Source organism: Pectinophora gossypiella, chromosome 6, assembly GCF_024362695.1.
Source record: "Pectinophora gossypiella chromosome 6, ilPecGoss1.1, whole genome shotgun sequence".
NCBI classification, from domain to species: domain Eukaryota; kingdom Metazoa; phylum Arthropoda; class Insecta; order Lepidoptera; family Gelechiidae; genus Pectinophora; species Pectinophora gossypiella.
This window is the reverse complement of record NC_065409.1, coordinates 644,225-668,801: the sequence shown is the minus strand read 5'-3', so window position 1 is coordinate 668,801 and position 24,577 is coordinate 644,225. Positions and strand designations below refer to the sequence as shown.

The 24,577-nt window shown below is 39.8% G+C and overlaps 1 protein-coding gene across 3 annotated transcripts in view; it reads left to right on the top strand.

Moving 5' to 3' along the window:
• The window catches only part of LOC126367310 (elongator complex protein 2), a 327,370-nt gene that overhangs the window by 190,927 nt on the left and 111,866 nt on the right, over nt 1-24,577 (top strand). Inside the window, exon 1 of one of the 3 annotated variants that reach the window (XM_050010773.1) lies at nt 9,667-9,875. The exons of the other annotated variants lie outside the window; for them this stretch is intronic. The gene's annotated coding sequence lies outside the window, so the exon portion shown is untranslated. Of the gene's footprint in view, nt 1-9,666; nt 9,876-24,577 lie in introns of those variants that run through there. 3 annotated transcript variants of the gene reach the window in all.

Below are 24,577 nucleotides of genomic sequence, written 5' to 3'. Positions count from 1 at the left end.
AGGTTGGTGGAAGAAGTCGACAGCATTCTTAGGCCAAACTTACTACTCAAGGGTAAAATTTATGCAAATGTATTTACTATGAGTGGCAACGCTTAGAAAACTGTATATTTGATCGATCGATGAAGGTTGGTGGAAGAAGTCGACAGCATTCTTAGGCCAAACTTACTACTCAAGGGTAAAATTTATGCAAATGTATTGACTATGAGTGGCAACGCTTAGAAAACTGTATATTTGATCGATCAATGAAGGTTGGTGGAAGAAGTCGACAGCATTCTTAGGCCAAACTTACTACTCAAGGGTAAAATTTATGCAAATGTATTTACTATGAGTGGTAACGCTTAGAAAACTGTATATTTGATCGATCGATGAAGGTTGGTGGAAGAAGTCGACAGCATCCTTAGGCCAAACTTACTACTCAAGGGTAAAATTTATGCAAATGTATTGACTGTGAGTGGCAACGCTTAGAAAACTGTATATTTGATCGATCAATGAAGGTTGGTGGAAGAAGTCGACAGCATCCTTAGGCCAAACTTACTACTCAAGGGTAAAATTTATGCAAATGTATTGACTATGAGTGGCAACGCTTAGAAAACTGTATATTTGATCGATCAATGAAGGTTGGTGGAAGAAGTCGACAGCATCCTTAGGCCAAACTTACTACTCAAGGGTAAAATTTATGCAAATGTATTGACTATGAGTGGCAACGATTAGAAAACTGTATATTTGATCGATCGATGAAGGTTGGTGGAAGAAGTCGACAGCATTCTTAGGCCAAACTTACTACTCAAGGGTAAAATTTATGCAAATGTATTGACTTTGACTGGCAACGCTTAGAAAACTGTATATTTGATCGATCGATGAAGGTTGGTGGAAGAAGTCGACAGCATTCTTAGGCCAAACTTACTACTCAAGGGTAAAATTTATGTAAATGTATTGACTTTGAGTGGCAAGTTGGCACCGTCCACATGTCATGGTATGTGCCGGCATTATCTTCCCAAAAAATACTCGAGTATTTTGAACGAAACACGCTTTATAAAAAAAACTTCCGTTGAATTTTTGAACGTCACAGGCGGCTTAAGCCAGTAATTTAGCTCCGTAATGTGGCTTGAGGTGTGACGCTCAAAGCGGAATAACGACACGTCACCGACACACGCCGCCGATAGCTTCACGCTGCTTGCGCCACCGTGGTGAGCAGAGCGGGAACGGAGACAGAGCGGAATGTAATTGAAATAAGCCCCAGGATGGATCATGATACTTCCAGACAATCGTGTGATCAGCCTGCAATGTCCCAACCAGACTAGGGATTTTTGTGTTTATGTCCACGCCGGGATTCGAACCCGGACCTTCTAGAAGAGCTCAATGCTTCACGGAGGCTATCAAATTATTGCACTAATACTTACTTACTTAGCCTATTTGATCCCACTGCTAGGCAAAGGCCTTCCCTTGATTTTTCCACTCCTCTCGACTTTGCGGGATCTCCAGCCAATCCCTCCGATAAGCATACAAGTCGGATCGAGTCGAGTCGCGGAAGACCGCGTAAAGGATGGTGTGACGACCTCAACGCTATGCTTACTGTACAAATAAGCGTTTAAATTTACTTCACCATACTTTACTTTGCACTATAATCTCAAAACAAGACATTTACCTGAAACAAAAAAGACATAACATTAAATAACATGAGGTCACGACTAGGTAGTCAGAGGGCTTGAATTTATGTATGTATGTACAGTCATGCGCAATATAATGTACCCACTTTAGGATTCTGTCGCACTAACATATTTGACATTTAGTGAGACTTACAATTCAATTTGTCAAAAAAGTTAATGTGACATGGTACCAAAGTGTACATTTTACCATACTATTGTGACCATACTACAAATATTCTTGATTCAAAAACAGGAATTCTCATCCGCTGCTGCTTACTCCCGTGTTCTCTACCCAATGCATATACTAAACGCGAGACGAATACCGCGAATAATGTTAAATTGTCTTTGAAACTGGAACGTACCACGTGTACGTAACACTCTTTATGTTTTAACTATTAACTTGCATCTTCATCTCTAGTGTGGGTTGTGAGGTGGATTACCAACCTCATCAACCATGGTATCAGGGTTACTATTGAGCCGCCAAAGGCCCCTGACACGACTCAAGTAACAACTACTTACTTACATCAGTAAATAGTAACCGGGACCAACGGCTTAACGTGCCTTCCGAAGCACGGATCATCTAACTGTCGGACGATCAGGTGATCAGCCTGTAATGTCGTAACCAAACAAGGGATTACAAAGTGACTTTTGTGATACTTCCCCACCGGGATTAGAACCCGTGTTAGATACACACATAATTTTACTGTGGCAACACACATTCTCTTTGATCTTAATTTTTAACATGTAACAGTGTCAGTCTCGAATAAACCCAATTTAAAATGACTTAAAAGTGACTTCTCATTTATTGAACACAACAAAATGGTGCCGAAAAACAGTCTACATCTCAAGAAAGTGTTATTTCGACAAAGTGGTAGTGATGTAGTAATCTTGTTGACCACAGAACATGCAACCTGACCTCCGGATCGTGAGCCTAACGCACTACCACTGGACCACGGAGGCCAGTTAACGGCCTCCGTGGTCATAAATATACAAATATACTTTATTGCACCAAAATAAAAGGATATATTTTTTCAAAACACTCTTAACTAGGTACAAAGCAATTTCTTCCAGACAACCATAATCATCAAAAATTATGGGATACTTCCACGACAAAATAGCGTACAAAATAATGATTTGCGAAGTAAGGTAGAAAACCTTGAAAAAGGTACAAAATGGGTCATATCTCAAACCGTAAATAATCGCTGAACATACATGGGGGTGTTTCTGGTAGACAATGAGCTCCTCTTTCCAATTTTCCATTTTATACGTGAACCTTTGGGCCACCTGTATAATCTAATGACTTTTATGTAAGTATTACATCTTAGTTTAGTTTATGTCGGTATATTTATTTACTCATATTTAATCTTTACGTTGTATATTACTGGGTGAGAGCCTTCAGCGCTCCCCATTTGTCTGGCCAAGTAGTTAATGCCATCTGCGACAGATCTATAATAAGTCACGTCAAAAAAAATAATCTCGCTACGCTATAATTATAATTTTGTACCTTTAGATTTTTTTATACTTTAAATATAACAAAGGTAACTAGGCTATTGGGTTGGGGACAGTGAACCGGGATACTGGAGATATGGGGGACAATAGCGAAATATTAATAACAAAGATATAATGAGCAGGCGGTTACTTGATAGCCACTCACTTAATAGGCCACCTGTCTAGCCGACGCGACTGGACGGCAAGGCAACATGGTTGTGAGTAGCTCAGGGTGTCGGGAGGTGTACATCGCTTTCTGCGAGGCGGTTTACCCACCTCACCAACTCGCGACTTATGCATATTTCACTTCCACCCTGCGAGCGTATAGCTCTAACGCCCCACTCTGGCCGGCCAATGAAGGCAAGCTAGAGGTGAGAGTTCTGCGGCGCTGGGATCCACTCTGGCCGGCCAGTGAAGTCAAGTAGGAGACGGTGGGCCTGACCGACTCTCGGGGGGCTGTTGAATTCGCCAGGGGGCGATGGGGTCGTCACATCCCTACGCCTTTATTATTATTATCGTATGTCTTTTTCATATCTCGGGCCTATGGAGGCCCGGACTTTTGGAAGGCGTGCGTGGGGCCGAAGCCAACACGTAGAGGCCCCTTAAGACAGTTTAATCTAAATGTGGTGTGACACCAACCGGCGATTATCCCTGTATGCACTATGGGAGTGCACCCAAAGACAATCCTCGGTTCGTGTAGGACTATTGCAAATTATGGGAACAAAGGGAACTGGGCTATTGGGTTGGGGGTTAGTGGACCGGGATACTGGAGCTATGGGGGACTATGGCGCTTGCTCGACCAATGTTGGTAAACATGGATAAATGAAGCAGGCGGTGACTCGCCACTCACTGGATGGGCCACCTATCTAGCCGACGCGACTGGACGGCAAGGCAGCAACATGGTTGTGAGCAACTTAGGGTGTCGAGATTATTATTATTATTATGTATGTTGTTTCCATATCTCGGGCCTATGGAGACCCGGACTTATTATTATTATCAAATAATCCACGTGAGGTAGCAAGCGTGTAGCTGCTAGATGTATTTTAATAACTTGTGGCTCTGCTGACCCTGGTAACAATTGCAGGCGTGACTTCTATCTGTAACTTCCTAACGATCGACAGTTTCAAAGAGATCGTACAAAAGGCGCCTTCCTAACTGCAATTAATTAACTTTTTAACTGAACGGAAAGTTTCAGAGTTCAGTAATCGCGTTAGTTAGTGCCGAATGAGTTTAACTATTCGTTTAGTGAGACACTGCGATATAGAATAAAGGTTTTTACGGGTAATTGGCTGAATGTTGGGTAAACTGCAAAGAAATGCAGCGATAGTTTTTGTACGTACGATTTCGAGTAACATTGCCGCTCTCAATCAAGTATTCTTGTGAATCACTTTTAATTTAGACGAGTTATAACACGTCACTTATCATGTGTATTTATTTACATATCCAAACACTCTGAGGAGCTCAATGGCGCAGCGGTAAACGCGCTCGGTCTGCGATTGTTTAAGTTAAGCAACTGTCGCAAAGGCCGGTTATAAGATGGGTGACCACAAAAAAAAGTTTTTATCTCGAGCTCCTCCGTGCTTCGGAAGGCACGTTAAGCCGTTGGTCCCGGCTGAATTAGCTGTCGTTAATAACCATCAATCCGCACTGGGCCCGCGTGATGGTTTAAGGCCCGATCTCCCTATCCATCCATAGGGAAGGCCCGTGCCCCAGCAGTGAGGACGTTAATGGGCTGATGATGATGATGATATCCAAACACATTATCATTACAGGCCAGCCCCAATTCGATTATGCTTAATACAATAGATATACAATCATATAAATTCATATGAACACACAACATGCATCAATTAAATAACAATAACTCTTTTAAAACATAAGTCCACAGGTTACAAAAACCAAAGTAATGTTGGTCTGACAAAAAGCTCGGCGAGCCATCACTGTCGATACAGTCCTAAGACGGTTATAATGAACTTTGTGGAATGTAAGCCTATCACCCACATTAATTGTCCACAATGGTAGAAAATACATACATAGGATGACGCCTGTATCCCATTAGGGTAGGCAGAACCAAGAAATTCCTCACGCTACTAACTTGACTTGTAGTAGGCTGAGCTGTAGGCCATCTGCGGGGTCCACAGGTGGCGGATAGTGGAAGGGCCATCAGATATGATGATTAGCTGCGAATATAAAAATAAGCAGTCCCCGACCAAACAGCGACAGTATTAGCAGAACGTAGTAGGTAGCTCACTGGGACGGGCTAACCTATATAATGCTACTTAGGTTCTATGACGATCTTGTGACGTAGCGAGTAGGCGCTGCTACTTCAAAAGCGCACCCCTGATGTCGGGCAGCAGTGGTATCAGTACTGGTTGGAGGCCGAGGAAATGGATTCTGGTAGGGCTCTAGCTAGAACATCACCGATTGAGAAATTGGTCGGTGTACTGCAGAACGGAAGGCGATTGAGGCTACCACCGTTGTACACGCCCTATCTATGGAGTATTGAAGGAGATTACTCCACCGACAAGAGCGCAGCTCTTAACTAAAGAGAGAGAGATACTAACTTGACACGCCAGTTTCGCATCTTCTACTCTTATCTAAGACTTCATGCCTGCTCGCCAGTTTAGATAAGATAAGATACCTTTATTGTCTTAAGCGTGTTTAGCTATTACATTTTTAGTACGTATCAACTGTTTGCCCTTTACGAACATTTAGAGTACTTTTTACCTCTCCTTTCTTTAAAACATCCTGGAACTGATCGCGGTATGTACAGTCATGAGCAATATAATGTACCCACCTTAAGACTCTGTCGCACTAACATATTTGACATTTAGTGAGACTTACAGTTCAATTTGTTAATGTGACATGGTACCAAAGTGTATACATATTAATGCTCGTGACCGTACGCCTATCGCTTTCATCCATTAGAAGAAGAAGACCTTCCTCTTTCATCCCTACCAGCCTACCGCTTACAGTTGTAGCATTCTTCGTAAGTCTACTTTTAAAACACGTAATTCTGCTGTCGCAAGCAGCTCAACGTGTTCTTTATTTATTTTATTTATTTATTTCAAAAATTAAGTACAAACATTGATTATGCTAACTAGCATCGTTAAACCATGGTTTGTGTCGATGCTAGGTATCTACGATGTCCGTCTTACATTATACATAGATAAGTAGGTAACAAAAACTTGTAGGTAAGCAATAGGTAAAAATAAGATGATCCGTGCTTCGGAAGGCACGTTAAGCCGTTGGTCCCGGTTACTACTTACGCATGTAACTAAGTAGTCGTTACAAGAGTCATGTCAGGGGCCTTTGGCGGCTCAATAATAACCCTGACCAGGGTTAATGAGGTTGGTAATTCACCTCACAACCCACACGATAGAAGAAGAAGAAGATAGGTAAACAAATATTTTGAGCAGTTTGTGTCTCGGCTACGCATCGCAGAGCGCAAGCAAGTGATATGATAACTATAACTACTACTTCTATGTTTTTTATTCGCCCCTTTTCTAGCATAGTTGATAGAGACAACAAATATTTACGTAACCTAACAATTACGTCAACTCTTGTATTTATTTTCCGCTCCTGCAGTCGTCCTTTCAAACAGAAATCCAAAGTGCACGCGCAAAGAAGCTTGTTAAAACTTCAACTCGTCGTTACCTGCATTCGTTAACCTTTCGATAAAGTTGAACGTCAGTTAAAACTTCCAACCTGTGATAAATAAACCGTGTCTGGTTTGAATCCCGACTTGGGATCTAAACCAGTGAATTCGACATTGTAAGTTTGAATTCATGTTTGGATCTTTGATAATTGGTATCACTTGGTTTCCAGGATTGGTGCCCAGTTAATGACAATGAGCTCGTCCCCTATCACATATACGGTTAGGAGTACAAATATGTATATACTTTGAAACCATGTCACATTAACTTTTTTGACAAATTAAACCATAAGTCTCATTAAATGTCAAATGTGATACTGAGACAGGGTTCTAAAGTGGGTACATGATATTACTATGACTGTACATGGGACTTATACGTAACTGCCAAGGAGTGAGTGTACTATACGAGTAGACTTCTGGCTACCTCTTCGGGGATACAGGCGCGATGCTGTGTGCTATGCTATGTTATGCTATGTCTGTGAGTTACATAACTAACTGAAGAATTAGTTCAGTAAAGGCTCACTTCTCTTTGTAAGTGCTACTACTACTTACAAAATGTATCTTTTTTTTTATTTCCCTGTACATAAAAAGTTTTTTATATCAAGCAAGTCGTTAACTGCCGAGAAATTTAAAGTCGACGCATTTACTCTCATCATCTGTTTATTTTGCAAAATAAATGATTTGATTTGATTTTGATTTGATTCATCATCTCCCTAGCGTAATCCTGTTTCTCACAGGGTCCGCTTACCTAACCTGAAGATTTGACAGGTCCCGTTTTTTTTACAGAAGCAACTGCCTGTATGACCTTCCAACCCGCAAAGGGAAAACCAGCCCAATACAGCTTAGGTCACATACCTTTGAAACGCATTTCTCGGGTACGTGGGTTTCTTCACGTTATTTTCCTTCACCGCTGAGCATGTGATAATCATTATAATCCAAATGTGAATTCAAAAAACGACTTCGAATCATACCTTTAGGCTGGATTCGAACTTGCGACCTTACATTGAGAGTCAAGCGATCTACCAACTGGGCTACCACGGCTCCTACGACAACATATTTACTCTGTTAACTTACTTAATTTAAATTAGATTATTTCAATACCAAATACGCGTTGAGATGTGGTTGTGGCACCCCGAATCTATTACGTCGGCGAATGCAGTAGTTTTTTTGTTTTGGTTTTCCCCGAAGGGTAAGGCAAAGGGAACTATGCCCATACAGCCATGTCTTACGTATTTTTTTTCTTGTTGATTGATGAAATGATGAATGGTGATAATGATGAAACCTAAGCCCCCACCCTCAGAGTAGACTCCTACTCCGAACCCCAAACGAATTAACTCAAAAGTCTGCATAAACTTTTGAGTTATGAAGCGGCTTCTTGGCACGAAGATACACTTTGTTTATTGAATACTCCGATATAATAACACTCGCGAATGTTTTCCGACTAACTTAATGCGATCATTAACCACAAAACACCACTTCGTATTAATTATTTAGATTACTCAATGAAGAAAGCAACTGAATGAAGTAGACATATTTTGATTGCTCTAATTTAATTTATTTAAAATAATTAGTAAATCACTAGTAGACATAACAAATACAATGTTAGTGTAAACAACTAATGTTCACCTACCAGTAGCTTACATTTTCATCATTTCCGAACAATATTTTGTTATTCCATCATCATCACAAGCACATCACTTCACAAATTATCACGACCAAGATGGATTCAGTGCAGACAACTATGGAATCATTAGCGCAGATGTTTAATACTCGGATGGCTGCCTTTGAGGAGGAACTGGGAAGGACTACTCCGCGCACTAGCACCGTTGCATCACTCACAGCAGAGTTCCAGGCCTTTCGAGCATTTGTCGTTACTTCTCTGTCTGCTTTGCAAAAGCAGGTTGAGTTTCTGACGGCAGAGTGTGACAACTTGGAGATGAGAACCAGGAGGAAAATGCTTCTTCTTCATGGTGTGCCTGAAGTCAAGGATGAAGATACTCCTGCGGTGGTTTTGCGGATGGTAAACAAGCACCTTGCTCTGTCTCTGCAGCCGAGTGATTTCAGTCGGGCTATTAGGATGGGTCGCATGCACACTAGCAAGCCGCGGCCAATACTAATTAAGTTCAGCAGACATGACATTCGTGCTGGGGCTTGGCAGGCAAAGACTAAACTCAAGGGCTCTGGTTTCACATTGTCCGAATTCCTCACAAAGCGGCGACACGACCTGTTTGTTGCGGCCCGTAAAAGGTTTGGGGTGACGAAGTGCTGGACACGCGAGGGTCACGTTATCGTTTCTGGACCGGACGGCAAGCGACACCGAGTATCATCACTCCACGTTCTGAATACAATCCCCGGTTTGTCTCGTGTCGAGTGTGCTGGCGGCATTGTCTCCTCGGGCTCGGAGGATAATGGGGAGCTAGTCGACGTGGTAGCCATCGCGCCCCCTGTTGTGAAGGGGAAGCGTGCTGCAACTGCAAAGAAGCCCAATAAGTGAGGTTATAAGACGTTTCTTTTTCATTGTATGTAGTGTAGTTTAATAGTAAGGTTGTTATGCATATATATATATATATATATTTCTTACCTATTTGTTTCCTGCAGTCTTATGAGGGTGGCAGTATCTTCCTTTCTTTTTTATTCTGGCTGTAATAGTATTTTATGCAACAGTTGTATAAGAAGGGTCAAAAAATGCGAGTGGCGTGAGTTGCGATGTGAGCCTTGGCGAACATCGCAATAAGAGACGCCACGAGCATTTTTTGACCTAGTTATACAACGTTGCATACAATACTTTTTCTACGACGACGTAATTTTAAATGAAACAAAAATTATACAAAGAAAAATTTTATTTATAAAAATGAAGATGTAAATTTTGAATATTTATTTTCCAACGCGCGGGAAAATGGCGGCAAATGTATACTTTTTTTTTATAGTATATCTATGGCACCAAACAAAGTAAAGGTGCCAGTTTCCAGGTCAAAAAAAAAAAAACAACAACAATGCTTTTTTGGCGACATTATAGTACAGTTACACTTTGTAAACAATGCTTTTATAGGCCATAGAGCGTACACTTTTTCAAAGAGTTTAATTATGTATGTACTTATATTAGACTTTTTGGTTATTTAAATGCCAGATTAAAGTAGAGGAGTAGAAAAAAGTATTTTTTTCACTACTTCCCTCCTTTTACTTCACTTCATATTTTATAATTATTATTTTTTCCTCTGGCTGTCAGTTTTGATTTATAAATGTGTTTTTCTAACACGACAATTACGCACTGCGGGAGGCAAATAGTACATTTTCCTGATTTTTCCTACTATTGCTATCTCTTTCTATGCTTTCGATGTTATCTTATTCCTTGCAACTTATTCATTATTTTCGCTATGCATTTGTTAAGTAGTTTTGTACAAAATGATTTTGCGTTTTGATGTTGCTTGTCTTGTAGAACTGTAACATAGTTATTTAGTCGTTTTGTTTTTATCGTTTACTTTCTGTTCAGTTTTTGTTTGGTTCTTTTTATTTTGTATTTTTTTTTTTGTTTTTGGCTTTGTAAATAGGCTACTGGCGGGTGATAGGTACCAAGTACTTGTCATAGTAGATAGTGCTTATTGTGTATATTATTTATTAAGTTGTTTTAGTTTATTATTATTTATTTATTACTTATTTATTTATTTTATTTTATTATTATTAATTTTTTTTTTATGGATATATCGATAAATAGCGATATTTTTTTATCCTGCTCTTCTTCCGAGGTTAGCTTTCAGGATGCCAGCCCCGCTCTTGGTGAATTTCTGCGCAATACGTTTGTAAATGTGCCAAAAAATTTCAACGTGGTGCATATTAATGCTCAGAGCATACCTGCCCATTATCCGGACATGCTTGCTTCGTTCGATTGCAGGAATATTCATGCGATCCTTGTTTCTGAGACCTTTCTGAATCCTTGTCTTCCTTCTACTTCTTACTCTCTCCCCGGCTTCCATCTTATCCGCAATGATCGTGTGAGTACCTCACATGGCGGGGTAGCCATTTATCTTCGCTCTCATATTCCTTTCTCGATTCTCAGTAGTTCACCTCAACCCCCACCGCCCAATACTGCGGAGCATCTTTTTCTAGAGGTCACACTATCTCACTCTAAGGTTCTTCTAGGAGTATACTACAGTCCTTCACTTAAAATAAATTATTTCTCCGCTTTTGAAGAACTTCTAGAAGAACTTTCTCCTTTGTATAGTCATTCCATAATTATGGGTGACTTTAATACGTGCCTCTTGAAAAATGATTCTCGTTCGCAGCGTCTGCGGTCTCTTGTCCAGTCCTGCAACATGCATGTTCTCCCTCTGAGTTCAACGCATCATTTTCCCAATTGTCTTCCTTCTCTTCTAGACCTAATGCTTGTCTCCTCTCCCGGGCACGTTGCTCAACATGGCCAGTACAATGCCGAAGCTTTCTCATATCATGATTTAGTATATCTTTCTTTCAAGATCCGCCCCCCAAAACCTAAGCCCAGAATCCTGCTACAGAGAAACTTTGGTGCTATGGACGTCGACCGGCTACGTGAGGATGCTGTTAGGATGGATTGGTCAGTTATCGAAATGGAGGACAATGTCGACGAGCAAGTAAGAATTTTTAATAATATGATAACTAAACTTTATGATGTGCATGCTCCCATTCGTCCTATTAGGGTCAAGCATCTTCCTGCGCCTTGGCTGACTGATGATCTGAGGGGGCAGATGGCTAAGAGGGATCGGGCTAAGGCTAGGTACAAAGCAGACAATTCAAACCTAAATCGCGAGAAATACGCACAGGCAAGGAACCGCTGCAATACGGTGATAAGAGACGCTCAAAGACGCCATATCCATAAGTCCGTAGAGAATGGAGATCCCGCTAAAGTTTGGAAATTTCTAAACTCTTTAGGGGTTGGTAAACAACGTAATGGTACAGTTTCTAGTAATATTGATCTCGACCTACTCAACAGGCATTTCTCTTCTTCGTCCTTTCTTGACAATAGTATTAAAACTAGTACACTTAATCACCTTTCATCTAAACCTGCCCCTAATTATTCTCCTTTCTTTCTATGTCAATTTGCCGATTGTGATGTTAAGAGAGCGATTCTTTCCATCACATCGAATGCCATCGGTGAAGACAGCATTAGTCGTAATATGGTCATTCCTCTCATTGATATCCTTACCCCAATTATTACCAAAATCCTGAACACCTCCGTGAGCACTGGGGTCTTTCCCACCGAGTGGAAAGATGCCCATATTATCCCGCTTCCAAAGAAATCCAATCCCGATTCCTTTTCTGATTATCGTCCCATATCAATCCTTCCTTTCCTCTCCAAAGTCCTTGAAAAGCTTGTTCACAGACAAATTTCCTTTTTCCTTAATAGCAACAAGCTTTTTAATCCCTATCAGTCCGGTTTCCGTCCTGGTCATAGTACGACTACTGCCCTTGTCAATATAACTGATGATATTCGCTTGGGGATGGAAAACCAGCAGCTCACGGTGTTGACATTGCTAGATTTTAGTAATGCTTTCAGCACCGTGGATTTTGACATTATTCTGGGCGTTCTACGATCTCTTAACGTATCTCCAACGGCAATTGATTGGTTTCGCAGTTACTTGTCGGGTCGACGGCAGCGTATCCGTATTGAAGACTCCTTCTCTACGTGGTGCGATGTCTCGGCCGGCGTACCGCAGGGTGGCGTCTTGTCTCCTCTTCTCTTTGCAATTTTCATTAATTCGATAACCCTCCCACTATCTAATTCTTATCACCTGTATGCAGACGACCTTCAGATTTATACTCATGCCCCTCTGGTTGACCTTCCTAATGCCATTGAGCGTACCAATAAAGATCTCGGGCTGATTCTGGACTGGAGTCAGTCTTTTGGCCTTAAGGTTAACCCTAAGAAGACTCAAGCCATTATTGTTGGTAGTTCATGGTTTATTTCGAGGGTCGACTGTGAGTCTCTGCCGCCGATAATGTTTGATGGTGTCCGAGTTCCTTTTAGTGAAACTGTTAAGAACCTTGGTGTTTTGTTTGACAGATGTCTATCTTGGAAACCTCAGGTGGCCGAGGTAAGTAGGAGGATGTTTGCCGCTTACGGTTCGCTCAGGCGTCTCCGTAATTTTCTACCGATTAGTACCAAGGTTTCTCTGGCTCAGTCCCTACTTCTGCCAATCCTGGATTATGCAGACGTTTGTTATGCTGATGTTTCAGTTGAATTGCTGAATAAGCTCGAACGTCTGCAAAATCTCGCCATAAGATTTATCTTTGGATTGCGCAAATACGATCATATTTCCAATTACCGTGTCAAGCTTAAGTGGCTACCTGTCCGTTGCCGTAGGGATCTCCACATCTTGTGTCTCCTGTACTCCATCCTTAATCTTCCTACTACTCCATCTTACCTTAAAGATCGTTTCTCTTTTAAATCCTCTGTCCTTGATCGTACTTTGCGATCGTCCCACACCTTATCCCTTAATATCCCTGTCCATTCCACTGACTTTTATTCTTGCTCTTTCACGTTGCGGGCTGTCCGGTTGTGGAACTCTCTACCTGAGACTGTCAGGAGGGCTCCTTCTCTGGACTCTTTCAGGGCAAGAGTGAAGGCGCTCTTCCTGCAGGCATAACTTGGAAGTGTTTTTTTCTTATTCTCCTTATATGTATTATTATATTGTATAGGCTATTTGTATGTATGTATATGTGTGTATGTATGTATGTGTATGTATATATATATATATATATATATATATATATATATATATATATATATATTATTTATTATTACTATTTTCTTATTTTATTTTATTTTTCTTTTTATTACTGTTCGTGTCATTATATGTTTATTGCACCAGCCCGTGCTCCAATGCATTAACTTCTTTCACCCTAAGGTTGCCTGGCAGAAATTGCTATTTAGCAATAAGGCCGCCTATTGTACTTATGTTTTTATTCGTATGTTTATGTCCTTTGTATATGTCGTTGTGCAATAAAGTATTATTGATTGATTGATTGATTGATTGAAAGCAACTGTCCCGTTCCCGTTTCCCGCCAAAAAGCCCGAATGCAGTAGTTTTAGGATTACCTACAGAATAAATATACATAGGGGGAGGCCTATGCCCAGCAGTGGGCGTCATACGGCTGATGATGATGATATATTTCTGAATTTCAATTATGTCCCTCCTGACCGAAAATAGCTCACAAAGAGACAAATTTCAAAGTGAAATTTGTACATAAACACCTAAAAATATTTCGTAAATGTCGAGTTTGACGCGGATTGGATAAAAAAGCGAATAGCGACCTCCAAATCACAAATTGTCAACGGCACAACCGTGACGAAGGTGAAAGGTTGATCGGTGTGGAAAATATATACCTTTAAACGGCATTCTATATCTTTACTAAGTATATAGTTTGTGTATTTTTTACTGGAAATCACGATGAGGTCAACGACTTTTGCCGTTTCCCCGTGTCGTAGCGGCAAATCTACTTTAAGTCACGTCAAAAAAATACATTTCTCGATGCAATGCAAATAGGGTTCTGAAAGTTCAAAATGTTTTCTTTTTTAAGTGAAGAAATCAGGAAATATTATTTGTTGCTTCTTTGCTGGGCGTAATCTATCTAATTCTAGATATATACAAGAAATCGTGAGATTTAAAAGACGCAAACAATACTGATGTTATGGGTAGGCTGGTCGTATAGAACGGCAACTCTCCGCTCCCTACTAACTACCCCCTCCCCCCCCCCCCCCATTCAGTCTTACTTCAATCTTCAATCGTGTCACACACAGAGATGCGCGTGTACAATAACGTCAATGTGTAGTGTCTGTGTAAGGCGAAGTGTCCGGGGTGTGCTGTTACTTAACATACATACATAAACAGCCTATACGCGTTCCACTGCTGGGCACAGACCTCCCTTCAATCAACCGGAGGGGGTATGGAGCATACTCCACCACGCTGCTCCACTGCGGGTTGGTGGAGGTGTTTGGGCTAGTAGCCCGGGACCAACGGCTTATCGTGCCTTCCGAATCACGGAATCATCTTACTTTTTCGGACAATCAGGTGATTCAAGCCTGCAATGTCCTTACTAAACAAAGGACAGTCTCACAAAGTGATTTCGACAATGTCCCCATCGGGAATCGAACCTGGACCTCCAGATCGTGAGCCCAACGCTCTAACCACTAGACCACGGAGGCTGTTAACTAAAGGCCGTTACTTAAAGGTACGCCATATCCATCTTGGGACTTCATATCAGCAGTGGGTCAAGTTGTCTTTAATTACTTCCGACTCCACCCCATTATTACGCATGTGCGAAAAAAAACAACACAAACTAAAAAAACACCACAAAAAATAAACAAATTGAACACCAAAATAGCTATTGTGATTGACATAACGGCCTTTCGGCTTTACTGCTCTAGGACGGACAGGCCATAGCGGGACAAAATGTTCCAATCCTAAAAGATCTGTACAAATCGCGTATTCAGCCGAACGGGGCTGAAATCATAAAAATTTAGGAGTCCATAACTTGTGAACGGCGATGTGCCACTATTGTGTGGACGCCGAACGAACGGAATATAACAGTTGACTGTTAGGGGAACGATAGAAAACGAGTAAAAATAATCATACAAAAGTATACTTACTCAACATGAGTAGTCTATAGTTAGTATAGCGCTGTAAATCATCAGTTTTGCAGCTGATGATGAAATAAGACCCCTAAGTTCACCACTTCCAAACCTTTAAGTCTACAAATCCAAGGTCGGAAGTGTTTTAGTGATATTTCGCCCTAAATGAAAGAGTAGGAAGTGTCCTAGTGAGATATGACCCTAAATGACAGAGTCGGAAGTGTCTTGTGAGATATGACCCTAAATGAAAGAGTCGGAAGTGTCCTAGTGAGTTAGAGTCCTTAATGAAAGAGTCGGAAGTGTCCTAGTGAGATAGAGCCCTAAATGCAAGAGTTGTATGTGTCCTGGTCAGACAAAGATCTAAATAAAAGAGTCGGAAGTGTCCTAGTGAGTTAGAGTCCTTAATGAAAGAGTCGGAAGTGTCCTAGTGAGATATTGTCCTAAGCGAGAGAGACGGAAAGGGAAAAAATATAATTGAGATATTTTAATGAAAAGTCAAGTCAGAAGTTCTCAATAATAGGGAAATCAATATGAGAGTGAAAGTAGCAAAAATGGTGTATCGGGAAATTAGCCCGTGAAGTTTCGAGGTAGACAACCTCAATGTATGAATAGTCATCGCATAACTATTGCTTTACAACCCTTTGATGATCAATAACAATAAATAACTAACACCAGGTCAGGCCACACAACTCAAGGTTTTCATGAATAACCCACCTAACCATACGCTTCACAGTTGCTATTCTATTTGACAATCAAAATGCATGTACAGTGCAAGGCGAAACATCACGTCCCCTGGGCGCGTATTGGGCAGTGTAATGAATTCTGCATGAGGCCACATTGTGGTATTTTTCAGCAGGAACATACTGTTTCCTGAAGTTCGGTTCCTGTGGGTAAAGCTTTTGGATGTTATTTGGCTTAGGTTTTTATCTATAGAGTTGTCACGATAGTGGAGTCAATAATGCCGGAGCTTCCTAACTAACTTACAGGGATTTGTAGGGATAGTTTTTTATATCATTTAAAATCAAAAACAAAATCAGCTACTTTTTTATTCCCTCGAAAAATGTATTAAAAGTACTTTACTGGTTCTGTAGAGACGGCTTCCGATAAGTACACCTATATATATATAGGTGTATATTATTTTAATTGTTTTCGTTAGAGTTTGAATGAAATTGTTGGTTCATAACACGCCTGTATCCCTCCCAGGGGTAGGTAAGAGTATATAACATCCATACAAAAAGCTCGTTCTTCTCGTGTGCCGGCTAACGCGTAAGTGCGAGCGAGACAGACAGTATGCTCGCGCTCCCTTACTCCTTAGGTGTTTATAACTATGTTGAATAAAGACCCAGCGGGGGTGAGGTTAATCTAGCTCGGCACCGATACGAATTGGTGCGGGACGGAGAATGACCGTTCTATACGTAGTATTATTTTTTGTACTATGTTTGTTTATAAAACTAAAGTCGACAGTATCGATCCATCATAGTTTCCACAGTTGAACGGAGACGATAAAATAACTGTCGCGAGAGTAAACAGTGTAGACTATATATAAAGGAGTGATCACACTAACGACGCAAGTTTTTCTATTTCAAAGTTGCGGCCACAGATAACGCTATCCCTCCGGTGGTCTGTTACGTATCGCGATGGCTATTAACATTATTATCGCTATGGCCATCGTTAAGTATGGAGATGGAATATATAATCAATTTTATGCATAGATTACAACGCATTTGGAAATTGTAACTGTTATTTGTCTAGTAATTACTTATGGCCCGGCTTACTTCCATAGGGATTACGAGCGTATAAGCGTGTGTGCACCTTTTTTTTTGAGTACAAATAATAGCCGCACGACGCGACGTTTATCCATGAATAATGGAATCGGAACATCTATTGATCAATGCCCCCGATAGCAACTTCGGAGAAATATTATATATAAATATATTACATTTTATCAATTTATATTTACATAATATTATATATAAATTAAAATTATTTTTTTCTAATTTTTAAGTTCGCTGTGTAACTTTAGTTTTACTTTATTTTTAAATACTTCATACCCTTAATAACTGTCATAACCGAAACCTTCTAAATGTAAAAACTTTTTAATGCATGTGATGTGGCTGTGCTTTATAAATAAATAAATAATTTAAACAGCCTATATACGTCCCACAAGGGAGCCTCAATCAACCGGAGGGGGTTATGGAGCATACTCCAAATAAATAAATAAAGTATAAATTGATTAGACGTAACTAATTTTCACAATCACTTACACCCGTGCGTTTTACAGGAGATTAATTATTTTATCTTAGGAATGTCATGAAAAAATAGTAGAGTATTATATACTCTCTATTATATTTTAATTTGTATACCTGAATTATAAGGTCGTATATGGCAGACATCCTAGCTATAAGCTCATTTTGTACCTGTATTCTTACAAACAAAGAACTTTGAATTTGAATTTGAATTCTCAAACATGATGCAAACTCCTTCGACACACGTAATGGCCATAAGGTTTTTTCAATTATAAAACGAGAAGTCCCCCAGTAATCCGTTTCGGATATTATCCCCGATCTTATCTCGGCTAAAACTGACTCCAACTTTAATGTAACCTTCTAGATTGTTCCATCTTGATCGCGGTATCTTTTAGATCTCTGCAACTTGATTGCGGAGTGTAGGCCTATTTTTCTTGTATTTTATTTTGTATTTCTACTTAGCAATAAGGCCGCCTATTGTACTCTTCGCTTTCTCTTTTGTTTGTAATTTTGTATTTCCTGTGGGTGTCATAAAGTGTCGGACGTAACGGACCGGAGGTCCCGGGTTCAAATCCCGGTGGGGACATATCACAAAAATTATTACTGGCTAATCACCCGATAGTCCGAAAAGTAAGATGATCCGTGCTTCGGAATGGTTCCACCTCACAACCCACACGATAGAATAACAAAGTATTTCAAACCAAATAAAATACACTTTACTGCACAGGACTTAATTTTGGCAATCAGACATAATACATGAATACAATACAATTTCACAATTTTAATTTAAGGTGAGAATTTCTTATGTTATGAAAATATATTTTATTACAAATGTTAAGTCAAACAATACAGATCAAAAAAATACTTGTATTCATTATGAATTTAAAAAATACGGTTTTACTACGTTGCCCCATGTTGGGCGCCAATTTTACCGAATATTAATTGTAAATAGTTATTTTTTTATATAAATTTGAATTTGTGTAATGAATATTCATATTCATTTATTTTGTAATAGTTATGTTATTACATGTCACATGGAATATAATATAATAATGATACAATACTTTTTATTATTTTATTTTCTTCACTAGTTATTTATTCCAATAGTTAAGTCATGTAATTCATTATAGTTATAATGTTACTGTTGTGGTTGTTATTGTTGCTGTATGTTGTGTGTATGTGTGTGTGTTGTTGTGTTGTTATGATACAATAGGTAAATTATTATGATATATTTATTATGTATAATGAATATTGTTAACAAATCCAACCAATATTACCACCACTGCATTTTGGACACGATAAAAATTGTGGTTGTATTATTAAAAACTCGAAAGCAGTACACTACTACACGGAGTACCCGTCTAGCGGCTAGTATCAAGCCGTCACTCAATCAGGGGCACCCTAGCCGACTGTTGCACCGAATAGTAACAGCGTTAGCAACAGTGGTGACCAGTTCCCGGAAGTAAAAAAGGCGCAAAACTTATTTAAAAAAAAAGCTTTATAACCTAACCTTCAGGCAGATAATACCAGTATAATAAAGATCAATTTTTTATTTAGGTATATGTATTGTATATAATGTGTATATTTATAAACCAATATTGAAAGTATACAATATATTTATATATTTATGGAATATATACATAAATTGCCTATATACGTCCCACTGCTGGGCACAGGCCTCCCTCAATCAACCGGAGGGGGTATCGAGCATACTCCACCACGCTGCTCCACTGCGGGTTGGTGGAGGTGTTTTTACGGCTAATAGCCGGGACCAACGGCTTAACGTGCCCTCCGAAGCACGGAATCATCTTACTTTTTCGGACAATCAGGTGATTCAAGCCTGAAAAGTCCTTACCAAACAAAGGACAGTCTCACAAAGTGATTTCGACAATGTCCCCATCGGGAATCGAACCCGGACCTCCAGATCGTGAGCCTAACGCTCTAACCACTAGACCACGGAGGCTGTTTTGTCTGTCTGTGATGGAATATATATTATATATCATTTATTTAAATTTGGTTTCTATTAACATGTTCGTAAGTACATACTATCTTGTAAGTCTCCGCTCTGGACAAAACTGGAGAACAACTAATGAAGTTAAAACTAAATTGAAATTAACAAAATATAATTAAAACAACTAACTAAAGATAAAAAACACTATGTAAGACTCCAGTTAGAACGCTTGTCTATCTCCCATAAAAAGGTGCTGGTAAGTGAAAGGAGCTTTCCTGATAGAAACCAATAAATTTGGGTTGCGCCATCATCAAAATGTTGCAACCTTAATGCTGACGATCTTCTTATGAGGGACTGACCCTAGAGAGAAAGAGTAAGTAATCTCAGCTTTTGTAAAAACATTAAGACCAAATAAGGTACCCAGGTGCCCACCTCGGCTTTCTTGGCAAAGCTCGGGTCAGCGTTCAAAGTGAATTGCCTTCCGTAGTTTCCAGCACGATATTTCTCTAAAGTCACTTACATACTAACCACCGGCACTCCAAAAACATGCTCAAAGATACTTAGTAACCGTCTCAGAGGGTAATGTCATCTGGTTTCCGACCACGCTCACTGGTTGGTCGCAACCACGTAACCACGTAACGGTCTCACTATAACCCTGAATAAAATACACCCCAACGGAAGGCGGGAATAAAATTTGTTTACAGCCGCCGGCGCTGCAACACTCAATAATTCAAGATGCATGCGCCGAGAATTACGTCCTATATCCAGAAACGAAGGAAAAACTTGGAATGTTTCGTGCTGTTTATCATGTTAGACAACGGCTTCTGTGGTCCTGTGGTTGAATGTTGGGCTCACGATCCGAAGCGCCCGGGTTTGATTCACTGAGGGGACATACCACAAAAATAATTTATTATTACAGAACTTTCAAACAATTTCTATTTCTATTACCTGGAAGGAATTGCTGTTTATCAATAATGCCACCGTTTGTACCCCTTCTGTCTCTTATTTTTTCGTCCTGTTTATTAAAGTGTTTCTGAATTTTCGCTTTCCAGCCATATTTTTTTTCTTTTTATGTTTTTATTTTGTATATTATAGTTTTGTGTGTGTTTATGTATAGCAGGCGATGCCGCAGGAAGCACTCAATATTGCAAAGTGCACGTGCCGTGAATCTGTCTGCAAGATCGGTACCATGTGCGGCTTAATTGGCGATGGTTTAAAGCCAAAAATTGGCTACAGATTTTGTGGTATGAAGAATTTCAGCGGCCATTTTTAAAATAGGCCTTTATTTATAAATTTACAAACAGACAATACTAACATGCTCATAATGATGGATTTTCCAGGCTACGTTCACCAAAAACAATATAGATGGCGGTGTACAGCTTTAACGTGATAATTACATATTTTCTTATTATTCGGGTACATACATACATAAACTCACGCCTATTAATTTCCCACCGAGGTAAGCAGAGACTATAGAATTTCATTTGCTTCGATCCTGACACACTTCTCTTGCTTCCTCCACATTCATCAATCGCTTCATACACGCACGCCGGTTCAGAGTAGATCGTATTGAACCCTTTCTAAGGACATCTCCAATTTGGTCATCGTAAGTCCTTCTGGGTCTTCCTCTGCCAGCCCTACCATCAACTTTCGCTTTATATACCGCTTTTGCAATCCTATTATCCTTCATCCGCTCTACGTGTCCAAACCAACCTAACATTCCCTTCTCAATCCTAGTCACTATATCGTCTTTTACACCACATCTCTGTCTTATCACATTGTTTCTCACTCTATCACTCAACTTCACACCGCAGATGCTACGCAAAGACCTCATTTCTACGGCATTGATCCTACTTTCATGCTTCTTCTGCCATATCCAACATTCACTACCGTACTTCAGCGTAGGGACAATCAGGGGAGCTATTCGGGTACATAATTTATCCAAAATACAATGTATTGGCAGAAGCGTGTATAAATATTTGTTGCTTGATATTTCGATAAAATTATGTATAGAATTACGCTGCTTCTGTTTATTTCGATCAGAATAATAATAGGTGAAATATATAATTGTGCCTGGGTGTAATAAAAAGGGTCGTCATTTATTGTTATACCGTGTCTTTTGAATAAATATTTTTGTATTTTTGTATTTTGTATTATGCCCAAAAACAAAGATATAAGATGCATTATGTCTGTTATCCATGAAATTAGAAGGGTTAAACGAGGAAAAATTATGTACAGCGCCATCTATAATCCCTGATCTTGTATCCTGATTGTCTGAAAAAGTAAGATGATTCCCGTTAAGACGTTGGTCCCGGCTATTAGCCGTAAAAACACCTCCACCAATCCGCAGTGGGGCAGCGTGGTGGAATATGCTCCATACCCCCCTCCGGTTGATTGAGGGGAGGCCTGTGCCCAGCAGTGGGACGTATATAGGCTGTTTATGTTTTTATGTTTATGTTCATCTATAATGTTTTTGAGGAATGTAGCCTGGAAAGAAAATAAAAAAACAAAAAGCCGTTACGTGACAACTGGCAACACCTTTGCAATATGTATAGGTATGATGTGAATCGTATGTTAACATTCTCACTCGTCGCGGATTTTATAGCAGTGCAACACACGGCGAGACGGTGTACAGTCATGAGCAATATCATGTGCCCACTTTAGAACCCTGTCTCACTATCATATTTGACATTTAATGAGACATACGGTTTAATTTGTCAAAAAAAATAATATGACATGGTTTTTATTAGTACTCGTGACCGTACGTGTGTTAGCCATCAGCGGATGGCATACAAGTCAATGCGAAGTCAATGGTTTGTGCGATAACCACATAACTCAAAAGTCTCGCATTGTCGATATAGCATTTTCCACATTTTTACACATGCAGTACTTATCCAGAACAGACATTACCAATGATTGTCGAATTTGTTTCAGAGTTCATGTTTTTGGATCATAAAATTGATCGCCCGCCACAATTGATCGCTATATTGGAGACAACATAATTAATTGTAACTTCCAATAAATATTTTAAGCAAGTATATTATACTAAGTTTATTTAGTGAGCCGTGGTTGCCCAGTTGGACGCTTGCCTCCCACTTTGGGGTCGCAGATTCAAACCCAAGCACAGGCCTAAACCAATGATTGTCGAATTTGTTTTCGAATTCATGTTTAGATCATAAATGATTATCACGTGCTCAGCAGCGAAGGAAAATATCGTAAGGAAACCCACATTCCCGAGAAATGCATTTTCAGAGGTATGTGATCAAACCTGTATTGGGCTGGTTTTCCCTTTGAGGGTTGGAAGGTCAGACAGGCAGTCGCTTCTATTAAAAAACCAGACCTGTCAAATCTTCAGGTTAGGTAAGCGGACTCTGTGAAAAACGAGAGATTATGATGAGTACTTATACATATTATCCAAAAACAAAAGAACATCTCTTTAATAATATAATGGAGCCGGTTCTTGCAGGCTCAAACTTAATTTGACAGTTGTAAATGTCTGTCTCTTTTGCACTTATCGTTAGAGAAGGATGACAATACTTTTTCCGCCAGTATCGGCACTATTGTCGAGTTTTCTTCCAGGCAAGGAAGATACATGCGTATAACAGTAATCGTCATTAAAAAAATCTCCTTCAGACTGACGTATTATCCAACTTATTCGCGCAATGACTTTCACTTTCCCGCCGTATCTATAGTTCGTCCATTAAAACTTGGGCCCTTTATTTAGCAGTAAGAATGGGGTGGGGTCTGTGGGAGAATGGGGGGTGCGGCGTGCGGGGGGGGGGGGCAAGAAAAAATGAAGATGTGCCTTGTACAAGTTTAAGCCGAGGAAACTTGCCGGCCGCTTTTTGTTGGATTAACTACAGTTTTTCCATGCGGTGTCGGTTTAACGTACAGTTTTGTATGTTTTTCTGTTCTAGTTAAACGAATATTTTCATTGTTTAACACAGCTGTTGGTAATAATAAAATAAGACACCACTAACGGCCTCCGTAATCCAGTGGTTGATCGTTAGGCTCACGATCCGGAGCTTCCGGGTTCGAATCCCGGTGGGGACATGTCACAAAAATCCCTATAATCCCCAGTTTGATTATCATTACCGGCTGATCACCTGATTGTCCGAATGTAAGATGATCCGTGCTTCGGAAGGCACGTTAAGCCGTTGGTCCCGGTTACTACTTACTGATGTAAGTGGTCGTTAGATGAGTCATGTTAGAGGCCTTAGGCTCAATAATAACTCTGACACCAGGGTTGATGTGGTTGGTACTCCACCTCACAACCCACACGATAGAAGAGGAAATTAGACACTGTGGCATTAGCTGGCTTCACAAACGGAGCGCCGCCGGTTCGTACCCCAGTAATTTTTTTTTTATTTATTCCAAAAAAGGTACAATTTTTCTTAAAAAATTAATTTTTGCCAAACTTATACCAGTTTGTTGGCGGGCGCTCTTATAACTAAATGAGTATGCACCTTTTGTTACTTAACAACTATTACAATAGTTTGATAATCGACCTCACTACCCACACGATAAGAAAAAGATTACAATGCTTATGGTGTTTATACATCGACAATGAAAAGAAATAATAGGTAAAAGATTAAAGCAAACATTCCTGTCTAGTAATGGACCAGCACTAATAAGATTTTCAAAGTTGACCATTATAGTCGGCGATACGGCTCACTACCTATCACGTTGGTCTAACACAAAGCTCGGTGAGGTGTGGGTACTCAATTCATCTTCCGATGGATTTGCCTCCCCCACTGACAGAATACAGTCGCCTGCTTAAGTAGGTTACAAAAAAATCGATACACTTCCCTATATTTATTCAACAAAACACGATAGTAATTCTGAAGAATTTTTTGAATTTGGAACTTTAATTAATATTTAGAATAGGCTAGTTTCAAACTAGTCAAATTAGTTACTATTTATTAAACGTCAAAATAGGAAATTACTATGGAACTTGTATGAAAAATCACTCTGTGACGTCATTGTTTA